Source organism: Mustela nigripes, chromosome 13 (genome assembly GCF_022355385.1).
Source record: "Mustela nigripes isolate SB6536 chromosome 13, MUSNIG.SB6536, whole genome shotgun sequence".
NCBI lineage: Eukaryota > Metazoa > Chordata > Mammalia > Carnivora > Mustelidae > Mustela > Mustela nigripes.
In genome coordinates, this window is record NC_081569.1 from 48,773,859 (window position 1) to 48,784,460 (window position 10,602).

At 42.2% G+C, this 10,602-nt stretch overlaps 1 pseudogene; it reads left to right on the plus strand.

Moving 5' to 3' along the window:
- Positions 1-915: 915 nt before the first annotated feature.
- On the plus strand, positions 916-9,451 carry LOC131999292 (Y-box-binding protein 1-like; annotated as a pseudogene).
- The last annotated feature ends 1,151 nt before the right edge of the window (positions 9,452-10,602 follow it).

Consider the following 10,602-nt stretch of genomic DNA (forward strand, 5'->3'; position numbering starts at 1 on the left):
ATTCCATTTCTACTCTGGAGATTTTGGAACCCACAGGACCTTTTTGCGTTGATTTCATTTGGGGACAAGAAACAATGTTGTTTTGTTTCTGTTGTTTGTTTTCAACCTATGGAATGATTTCCTTTTGTCTGTCCTATTAACATTTAGATGGAGCTACTTGATGAAATCTGGAGGTTTTCTGTGATACAGCAGGTTCTGAATGCAGGATGGACAGACAGGTGAGATGGACACCCATGCTGGGTCCCATGTTAACCATGTCTGAAAGAACTACTGGGCGTATGGAGCTGCTCTTACCTGGGTCTCTTTCCTGCAAGTTTTTGTTGTTTGTTCCTTTGTGTTGACTTTGTCCCTGGCATAATTTCCTCTCTAAGTAAAACAAGCCTCCTTAAAAAAAGAAAAAAGAAAAAAGAAAAGAAAAGCCCACTTCCCAGGGTTCTAGCTTTCAGAAACGGCACAGTGAGGGATTTTTCATGTGCTGCAGACACTGAATCAAGCCTCAGCTCCAATGAATCAGGGCATTTGCCAGGAAGTGCCAAAATGTAATACCCAGCGACCTAGGCCAGACCAGGCCACCTCTCTGAGCCATCCCTGGGCAGTCCCATTCCCTCCTCTTCAGTTTCTGGAGAAGAGGCATATGTGGGGAGGTCCCACCCTGGGCTGGAGGAGGCTGCAGGACAGTGGATGCCCTGGCGATCCCTTCATGTTCACACCAATGGCATGGTGGGAAGGGTGGAAAGAGGATTCCTGACATGCCTCTCACCTATGCCAGAGTGAACCCAAGGCCCTCAAGCTGGTCACTTTCATCTCCATGGTGGAGAAGGGTACATCCTGGCGTGTGGTATGTCTGGAAGGGAGTCCCCTGGGTCTGAGGACCAGCCAAGGCTGCCAGACAGGGCTCTGAGGCCTCCTGTCTGGATGCCCGGCACTGTCCTTACAGAGCTCCACACAGGAGATGGGCAGGAGCTGAACGATAGGATCCCCAATCCTCCTACCTCAAAGGACAAGAAGATGCCCCCTACTGCCAACAATAAGAGTCCAAAGCTGGCTCAGGGTGAGGGCAGGTGTTGGGCAGACCCAACACCCAGGGCCCCGATGCGACAAAAAGGGCCCAGGTCCCAGAAGCCAACCTGCTACTCCCCCGGGCTCCCTCCTAGACTCCTGCTTCCCCATGAATCTGGATCCCCATCTCCACCCCAAACTTGCCCTCAGGGCCCTGCCGTGGTCTTGGCCATATGCACAGTCATTGTCCACATATTTGTAGGAATATCAGAAAAGAGACTTTAAACCATGTCTCATCCCATTCAGTCTAGAGTCCTTTTGCACTATGCTATGCATTTTCTGAACTAGTGCTCCCTGCTGGCCCTGTAGGCCTGACCGCCCCTCCCCACCTTCTCCAAGTCTTACACACGATCATGGTGAGCTAGGAGACACTTTTCCAAAGGGACATGGGTCTCCTGGTACTATGTCTGTTGCTCTGCCATTCAGTTGTGAAGAACACATCCCTAGAGTCCCTCCAGGGTCAGGAGCAGAGACCTCAGGGCACAACATTCCAGAAGGATGATCAGGCACAGCCATTGAGACCCTCTCTGACACAGGACTCTGATATGATTCCCTTCTATTGCCAACTCACAGTGCTGCACTAAACATCCTACATGCCCTAAAACCTGAGCACTCTCACCCCAGAGACAGGCTCTGTGTTCTCCTCTCAGAACTGAGGTATGTTGTCAGAAATCCCAGGGACAATGCCATTAATGCAGGGAGCTGCTATAAATACACAGCTGGCAATCTAACCTGAGATGCCAACATGTTCAGACATCCCCCACCTCACATCCTTGTATTGTTGCCAAGAATCTTTTTCCTAACAGATTTATTTATTTATTTATCTGAGAGACAGAGACAGACACAGAGGGACGGTGGAGAGACAGAGGGGGAGACAGAATCCCCAAGCCAACTCTGCCCTAAGTGCAGAGCCTGACGAAGGGCTCCATCTCATTATGCTCATAGCATGACCTGAGCCAAAACCAATAGCAGGACCCTTAATCGACTGAACCACCCAAGCACCTTGCTCCTTTTGTCTACTGTGGGCCCTCCTGTCTCACCTCTTACTGTATGCCACGGAGATCTTTGGGGTCTGCTCTGGGCTCCAACCCCCAACCCTCCTGATGGCTGCAGTGCTGACTGCATGTCTCCCCAATCCCACCTCAGGGTAAAAGGGCTCAGCTGTGAAGAGCAATGAGACCTGTGTGGTGTGGACCCAGCGGGCGCACCTGTTGGAGCAGCAAGTAGAACACCTGGTGCCCGTCTTCCTAGACAGAGACCTCGGCTCCGTCTCCATGTTCCTGGGCACATACAGAGCTTTTGCCACCACCCAAGAGGTGATGGACCAACTGTTTACAAGGTGAGCACCCTGTCCCTCCCCAGCCCGGTGGGATCTGGCCGCCACCTCGCTAGCAGTCTTGGGATGTCACCACACTTCCCTGAGCCTCTGTTTGCTCTGTGACAGGGGCAGTCCATTCTAGGGACTCAGTGGGGTCCTGTAGGGAAAGTACACCTGGGTGCCTGGCCCTGTGGAAAGGTCCGCTAGAGGGGCTGTAGTCATCCTGCTCATTTATCATCGTCCTGCTCCCCATGATGAAGCCTCTGCCTCATCCCCCCCTGTCACCATGGTCTTGAGCTGGGCTCTTTTCCCATTGGAAAAGGAGATTTGAAACCCCATCTAGGCCTGTGGCCTGGCTGAAACCAAAGCGTGGATGCCTGGGAATGAGCAGGGGGCCCAGGCCCACTCAGATATCTGCCATGGGGCAGGTTGGGCCCCGTTCGTTCATCAAGCATAAAGGATGCCCTCCTAGGGGCAGTCATGCAGACGCTTCTCTGGGAGCTGACGGTGATCCCGTCCACGGAGCAGACAGCATTCTGGAGTACCCCGGGCTCCATACGAGTCGGGAGTCAGATAGTGACACTAGACGTGATGAGGAGTAGCGTCCAAAGGGCATTTCCTGTGATGCCCTCCTGGCCTCCTCCAGCCATGGATGCATCCTCTCTCACTGTGGCAGGATTGGTGAATCCCAGGAACAGCGGAACATGTGAGTGAGCTTTGGCTAACACAGGAGGGCCTTTCCTCTCCAAGAGGGCAGTGAGGGGACTTCACTGGCAGGTCCCAGATCTCATGATCCAGCTCCTTAAAGTAAATCTCTCTCAGTCTTTCTTTCTCTCTTTCTTTATGTACAATTTATTCTGATGATAGATAGGTAGGCAGGCAGGCAGGCAGAAAAATAGCCTATCAGTTGTGTTTCTCTGGAGAACCCTAACTAATAAAATTACCTCCCTTGCAATCATCTTAAAGATGGGAATATGGTTTAGATTTACGAAAGTTTAGTTACATAAGACCATTGTTCATTCATCATTCCCAGTTGATACACTTCACCTGAAAATCTTATTATATTTTCTCTCCCTCCCTCAACATCTAGACCTGTATTTGACCTCACGACAATAAGCAACAACAGACATTATTACTTTATAAAGGTGAGGCAGAAAGAGGATAGGAAAACTCAATGTCATCAAACCAAATCCATCAACCCACTAATTCTATTTAACTCTGGCTCTCTTTTAAAGCCAAAGTTAGTATGCTTTAATGTATAATCAATAACATTCGTTCATACACTTAATCTTGCTTTTCTTTATATATAATTTTTTATTAACATATAATGTATTATTAGCCCCAGGGGCACAGGTCTGTGAATCACCAGGTTTACACACTTCACAGCACTCATCATAGCACATGCCTTCCCCAATGCCATATTATCTTGCCATTTTAAGAGATTTTTCACTGACATCAAGCACTTTCCACATAATCTTGCACCTCTTCCTGATTCAACATCCTCTTGTATCTTGTTACCGAAGCCCAGGATGGAAAATCCTAGAGCACAAAATTTTACACAGGGTGAATATCAGGCTTGAAAGCTTTGGGACTTTTATCTGCCTGACACAGGATTTTGAAGTGATCACTGGATGACTAGAATTGAACTTCCCATCAATGAATACTCAGGGGTACTATTATGAGTTTTCCATTTCAATGAATTTCCTGTTATTAGTCTCTTTCATTTAGCAATTCTTTTTAATTTTTTATTTTTTATTAACATATAATGTATTATTAGTCCCAGGGATACAGGTCTGTGAATGCCAAGTTTACAGACTTCACAGCACTCGCCGTAGCACATACCTTCCCGACTGTCCATAACCCAACCACCCTCTCCCTACCCACCTACCCCTCAGTTTGTTTTGTGAGATTAAGTCTTTTATGGTTTGTCTCCCTCCCAATCCCATCTTCTTTCATTTATTCCTTTCCTACCCCCAAACCCCCACATTGCCTCTCAACTTTCTCATATCAGGGAGATCATATGACAATTGTCTTTCTCTGATTGACTTATTTCACTCAGCATAATACCTCTAGTTCCTTCCACACCATTGCAAATGGCAATATTTCATTTCTTTTGATGGCTGCATAGTATTCTAGTGTGTGTGTGTGTGTGTGTGTGTGTATACACACCACATCTTCTTTATCCATTTATCTATTGATGGATATCTTGGTTCTTTCCATAGTTTGGCTATTGTGGACATTGCTGCTAGAAACATTCGGGTGCACGTGCCCGTTCGGATCACTACATTTGTATCTTTAGGATAAATACCCAGCAGTGCAATTGCTGGATTGTAGGGTAGCTCTATTTTTGACTTTTTGAGGAACCTCCATGCTGTTTTCCAGAGTGGCTACACCAGCTTGCATTCCCACCAATAGTGTAGGAGGGTTCCCCTTTCTCCGCATCCTCACCAGCATCTGTCATTTCCTGACTTGTTAATTTTAGCCATTCTGACTGGTGTGAGGTGGTATCTCATTGTGGTTTTGATTTGTATTTCCCTGGTGTCAACTGATGTTGAGCACTTTTTCATGTGTCTGTTGGCCATTGGATGTCTTCTTTGCAGAAATGTCTGTTCATGTCTTCTGCCCATTTCTTGATTGGATTATTTGTTCTTTGGGTGTTGAGTTTGATAAGTTCTTTATAGATTTTGGATTTTATCTGATATGTTGTTTTCAAATATCCTCTCCCATTCTTTCAGTTGTCTTTTGGTTTTGTTAACTGTTTCCTTTGCTGTGCAAAAGCTTTTGATCTTGATAAAGTCCCAATAGTTCATTCTTGCCCTTGCTTCCCTTGCCTTTGACAATGTTTCTAGGAAGAAGTTGCTGCGGCTGAGGTCAAAGAGGTTGCTGCCTGTGTTCTCCTCAAGGATTTTGATGGATACCTTTCTCACATTGAGGTTCTTCATCCCTTTTTGAGTCTATTTTCATGTGTGGTGTAAGGAAATGGTCCAGTTTCAATTTTCTGCATGTGGCTGTCCAATTTTCCCAACACCATTTGTTGAAGAGGCTGTCTGTTTTCCATTAGACATTCTTTCCTGCTTTGTCGAAGATTAGTTGACCATAGAGTTGAGGGTCTATTTCTGGGCTTTCTATTCTGTTCTGTTGATCTATGTGTCTGTTTTTGTGCCAGTACCATACTGCCTTGATGATGACAGCTTTGTCATAGAGCTAGAAGCCTGGAATTGTGAAGCCATCAACTTTGGCTTTCTTTATTTTAGGATTTTTTGTCCCATTTCTTTGAAAAAAATTGATGGGATTTTGATAGGGATTGCATTAAGTGTGTAGATTGCTTTAGGTAACATAGACATTTTCACAATATTTGTTCTTCCAATCCATGAGCATGGAACATTTTTCCATTTCTTTGTGTCATCCTCAATTTCTTTCATGAGTACTTGATAGTTTTCTGAGTACACATTTAGTAATTTAATAAGTGGACAATTAAAAACAGCAGCCTCCAAATATGGAAGAGTTCCAAACCTTTGGCAATTAGCATGACATCAGTTTGTTCAGCCACCGTACTAATCACTGCAACACACACCAGAGAGTCAAAGTCCACTGACAAATGGAATCTCACCCATGAATCCTAAATGAATTGCTATCAGCGTATGGGCTCCCAAAATGCCCAACAGGCAGCCTGGAACCCACTAAGCTTCCAGAAACATCTGACTCAACACCTCCTCGTTTGTCTTTTCTAATGCTTGAGGAAAAGTTCAAAGCAAAAAATTATAATCCACTCTTTACAGATTGTCCTCATAAGATAACCTCTTTTTATAAGACAAAATATCAAGATGTTTGTACCAGTGGATTTTCAATCTTCCAAAAAGAGTTTTGACTACCTAAAGCAAAAACAATAAGAGTGCATTGTGGAACTGAAAATATGCAGGAATAAAATGTATGAAAATAATAACAAAAAGACTGGGAGGAAGAAAACGGAAGTTGGAAATATTTCTATATTATACAGGCAGTGGTATAATATTATTTGGTGATGTACTGCGTTAAAGATATATTCTCTAAATACTTGGCAAACAGCTAAAATAAAGTGATATGGTTCATAATATAATAGTGGAGATGAAATATAATATTTTTTTAAATCTTAGTGAATCCAAATGATAAAAAAAAAATCATAGAAGAAAATGAGAATAGAAAACAAATAGCAAAATGGTAGACTTAAACCAAATCCCATTGATAATCACAGTAAATATATATCGTCTACCTTGTTTCCAGAATATATAAAGTACTCTTACCACTCAACAATTAAAAGACAAATAACCCGGGGCGCCTGGGTGGCTCAGTGGGTTAAGCCGCTGCCTTCGGCTCAGGTCATGATCTCAGGGTCCTGGGATCGAGTCCCCCATCGGGCTCTCTGCTCAGCGGGGAGCCTGCTTCCTCCTCTCTCTCTCTGCCTGCCTCTCTGCCTACTTGTGATCTCTCTCTGTCAAATAAATAAACAAAATCTTAAAAAAAAAAAAAAAGACAAATAACCCAACTTAAGAATAGGCAAGGGATTCTAACGGACATTTTTTCCAGAGAAGACAGACAAATGGCCAGTAAGCCCATGAAAAAATTTTCAACATTATTAGCCTTCAGAAAAATGGAAAGCAAAGCCACAATGAAATACCCCTTCACATGCTCTAGGATGACTATAATTAAAAAGACAGAAAATGACAAGTGTCAGAAAGGATGTGGAGAAATTAGAACTCTCAATAATTGTTGGTAGGAATATAAAACGATGCACACATTTTGGCAAATAATTTGGCAATTTGTCAAAATGTTAAAGACACAGTTATCATAATCAAGCAGATCCACTCCAATATTCAAGAGCATTGAAAATATATGTTCAGAGCACCCAGGGGTTCTGTTGGTTAAGCACTGGACTCTTGATTTTGGCTCAGGTCATGACCTCAGGGTTGTGAGATCCAGCCCCACATCAAGCTCTGCACTGAGCATGGAGCCTGCTTAAGATTCTTTCCCATACAGCCACTCTGGAAAACAGTACAACAGTTCCTCAAAAAGTTAAACATAGATCTACCCTATGACCCAGCAACTGCACTACTAGGTATTTACCTGAAGGATACAAACATACTGATCTAAAGGGGCACCTATACCCCAATGTTTATAGCAGCAATGTCCATAATGGCCAAACTATGAAAAGACCCCAGATGTCCATCGATAGATGAATGAAGATTGTATAGGGTGTCTCAGTGGCTCAGTCAGTTAAGCATCTACCTTGGGCTCTGGTCATGATCCCACAGTCCTGAGATCAAGCCCTACATTGGACTCACCGCTCAATAAGGAGTCTGCTTCTCCCTCTCCTTTTGTCTCTGCTCATTCTGTCACTCTAAAGTAAATAAATAAATAATTTTTTTTTTTAATAAACAAAATATTTTAAAAATAAAATTTAGGGATTCCTGGGTGGCTCAGTCAGTTAAGCATCTGTCTTTGACTCAGATCATGATCCCAGGGTCCAGGGATTGAGCCCTGCATCGGGCTCCTTGCTCAGTGGGGAGCCTGCTTCTCTCTCTGCCACTCCCCCTGCCTGTGCTCTTTCTCTCTCTTTGACAAATAAATAAATAAAATGTTTTTAAAATAAAATAAAATTTTAAAAAGATGTATTATGCATAATATATTATATAAAACATAATTTATATTTACATTTATGTTATATAAAACATCTTTTTTTAAATTTATGTTTACATATTTATATTTACATTTATATAAATCTATATCTATACACACACACACACATACACACATACAATGGAATGTGATTCAGCCATGAAAAAAATTGAAATCTTACCATTTGCATCATGGAACTAGTGGGTATTGTGCTAAGTGAGATAAGTCAATCAGAGAAAAACAATTATCATATATTTCATTCATATGTGGAATTAAAGAAACAAAACAGAAGATCATAGAGGAAGGGAAGGAAAAAATCAAATAAGATGAAATCAGAGAGGGAGACAAACCATAATAGACTTTTAACTATAGGAAATAAACTGAAGGTTGCTGGAGGGGTGCCAGGTAGGAGGATGGCATGACTGGGTGATGGGCATTAAGGAGGATACTTGATGGAATGAGCATTGGGTGTTATATGCAACTGGTTAATCACTAAACTCTACCTCTGAAACTAATACTATAATATAGCTTAATTAATTGAATTTAAATAAAGTAAAATTTTTAAAAATTTCTCTCTTTCCCTCTCCTCTGCCCTCCCCACTCATACACTCTCTCAAAGAAAAAAGAAAGCATATGTCCACACAAAAATTTGTACATATTCACTGCAGCATTATTTATACAATCCAAAAAGTGGAAACATCCAAAATATCTATCCACTGACAAATGGTTAAACAAAAGTGGTATGTCCATAAAGTGAAATTTTGTTGAGTAATAAAAAGGAATGAGGTACTGATACATGATACATGTATTCAACCCTGCATTGAAGATGAAGAGACCATTCAGTTTGATGATATTGAAGAGAAAAGGATATGGAGGAAGCAAATGTCCCAGGCCCTGGCGGAGTTCCATCTTTGCAGGACAGTAAACATACAGCCGACTATAGCCATGATAGATGCTACACATGTGGTAGGTGTCTTCCACACAATTACCAGAATCATGAGAACAGTAGAGAGTCAGAAAAAGAATAAGGGGTGGGAGACTGCTCCCGATGGCCAGGCCCACCTCAGACCATGGGTCTCACTACATGCATAGACCCCATGGGCCTTGACCAGACTATTCCAACCCTCTGGTGCAGGAAGTATTGGAGGCTCCTGACAACCTGGGTACAGGACAGCAAGGTAGACCAGTGGGGCAGAATATAAATTGGAGTTATAGACCATAATTCTTCAGGGGTTCTCTTCCCAAAAGACAGCACTGTGAGGACAGCAATGAAGAGGACATAAGACCCAAGGTCAGCAGCCACCTCAATTATCTCCACAGATGTAAAAATCTAAACCACAACATGATAAAGAGACAAAAGCAGTTGACTCACCAGCTGAACATTCATCTGCTCTTGAAGCTGAGCAAGGTGGGGCTGAGTAAAAGGTCAGTTCACTGCCTCTGCCATCATCCAGGTTAGTCATCCAACCAGGAGATATAAAATTGAAATGAAATTCTAGTAAGAAGAAATTCATAAAATATTGGAGCTGATGACCTTAAATGCTTGCTTTTTGCCCATTGACAAGATAACTAGAACTATCTGCATTATCTATGTAGCTTGGGGTTTTTAATATTTTTAACTAAAAATCCTAGCTTTTGGGTAATGACAAACATGGGTATGTTTTTTTTTTTTTTATGCCTGGTTTTTCTCAGTACACCTTAGAGATTTTTAAGTTGTTTCTTACCTGGCCAAGTTGACATTTTTAACAATATCATTTTTAATCTGTAATGAAATTCATAACTTGATTTTTTATTAAGTCCACTATAATATGTATTATTATATGTGATTTATAATAAGAAATACATACTTAGTCTTCATCCCCTTTTCCAGCACAGGGCTTCAAAAACCCCAGAATTTCCAAAATAATGAGAGTGATAAAGGTGCCCTTTTTTATGTTAATGAGGTGGCTTTGAAAACACCTCAGGATCAACCTTATAATTAAAGGGTTGGTGGAGTGGAACAGAGTAGAGAGCCCAGAAATGGACCCTGAACTTTATGGTCAAATAATCTTCGACAAAGCAGGAAAAAATATCCAGTGGAAAAAAGACAATCTCTTCAATAAATCGTGCTGGGAAACTGGACAGCTATGTGTAGAAGAATGAAACGACCATTCTTTTATACCATACACAAAGATAAACTTGAAATGGATAAAAGACCTCAATGTGAGGTGGGAATCCATCAGAATCCTAGAGGAGAACATAGGCAGCAACCTCTTCGACATTGGCTATAGCAACTTCTTTCAAGATATGTCTCCAAAGGCAAAGGAAACAGGTGAAAATGAACTTTTGGGACTTCATCAAGATCAAAACCTTCTGCACAGCAAAGGAAATAGTCAACAAAACAAAGAGGGAACAGGATGAGAGAAGATATTTGCAAATGACACTACAGACAAAGGGCTAATATCCAAGATCTATAAAGAACTCCTCAAACTCAACACACACAAAACCGATAATTATGTGAAAAAATGGGCAGACGACATGAACAGACACTTCTCCAAAGAAGACATACAAATGGCTAATAGACACATGAAAAA